Raw genomic sequence first — 1,507 nt, 5'->3', positions numbered from 1 at the left:
GTTGTGGCCGCGTGCAAGGTTGTGAGTTCATCACCGCATAAGGAGGCGGTGCCACAGCATAAGCAGCATCTTGGAGGGGATAATAATGTTGAGGGACCTCAGAAAGCATACATGATTGGCTGAATGACCTACAGGCCCCCTCGAGCTGGAAGCTATCATGGCTCCATCTTCTCTCCCATTTTCATTTATCAAACCCTCTGAACCATTTTGAACATCTGGTGATGCGGATTTAAAAGCAGCATGACTCAAGATTCGACCCATATTTAGCCCACTTTCTACCATCTCCCCAATTTTTATAGCCTCAGCAAACGACTTTCCCATAGCGGACATCATGTTCTGGAAATAGTCCGCCTCTTGGGCCTGTAGAAAGACAGTGACCATTTCAATTTCATCCATTGGAGGCTTTACCCTGGTAGCTTGCTCACACCATTTGATATCATATTCGTGGAAGCTTTCCACGATTTTCTTTTTCAAATTGGACAACGTGTTTCTATTGGGAGCGATGTCTACATTATACTGGAAATAACGGACAAAATCTCGGGCCATATTGTCCCACACGTGCCAATGAGTAATTTCTTGATCTGTATACCACTCAGAAGCGATTCCGGTGAGGCTTTACCCAAAATAGGCCATTAGCAGCTCTTCTTTTCCACCAGCGCCTCTCAACTGGTTACAGTATCGCTTCAGGCGAGCGACCGGGTATCCATTCCCATTGTACTTTTAAAATATTGGCATCTTGAAGCCAGCTGGCAAGTGTACATAGGGAAACATACAGAGGTCAGAGTATGAGACACTCTTTTGGCCACTCAGACCTTGCATGTTTTTCAGGCTTTGTTCCAGGCTCTTCATCTTCCGAGCAATTTCTCTTGCTCAGAATTTTTAACAACCTTTTCTTGCTCCCCCGAAAGATCATATTGTGTAGGTTAAGTGAAAGAGTACGGGGTCACATATGTTATTTCTGATTGAAGCTGTGGACCCTGAATGGTGAACATTGGGAGGTTCAATATACGGTCGTGGTAAAGTTTGTTGTGTTCTGGTGCAGACGGGTGCTATAGAGAACAATATTGGAACCCAGGGATTGCACTTGGCAGTTCCCTACCATTAGACCAGGCATCCCATACTTCCAATATGCAGAGACGCAACATCCTATTCTCTTCAGCAGCTGCTGATTCTAGTTGTGGAATAGTCGGTGCTGGGCTATCCTCAGGATCGATGATTTGCAGATGGCTTTCAGAGGCCATAGGAACCTTTCCTTTGGATCTTGTGCAGTAAGGATGGGAAGCCAGATTACCAACAAAACCAACCACCTGAAGAGAACCTGACTAATTTGCACACCGAACAACCTTGTTAGTTTTGAGACGCTTAACATATAGGAAATCGCATATTGGGATGCAATGCACCTAAACAGTTAAACGTTTCTACTATGTGTTTGAATGAGTTACATGTTTCATCCCGACCTTAATTAGCTATTTTTTTCAATCAACACCTCTTTTCTTCATTTTTGCTT

Source organism: Nicotiana sylvestris, chromosome 8, assembly GCF_000393655.2.
Source record: "Nicotiana sylvestris chromosome 8, ASM39365v2, whole genome shotgun sequence".
NCBI classification, from domain to species: Eukaryota; Viridiplantae; Streptophyta; class Magnoliopsida; order Solanales; family Solanaceae; genus Nicotiana; species Nicotiana sylvestris.
Note: the sequence above shows the minus strand (reverse complement) of the source record.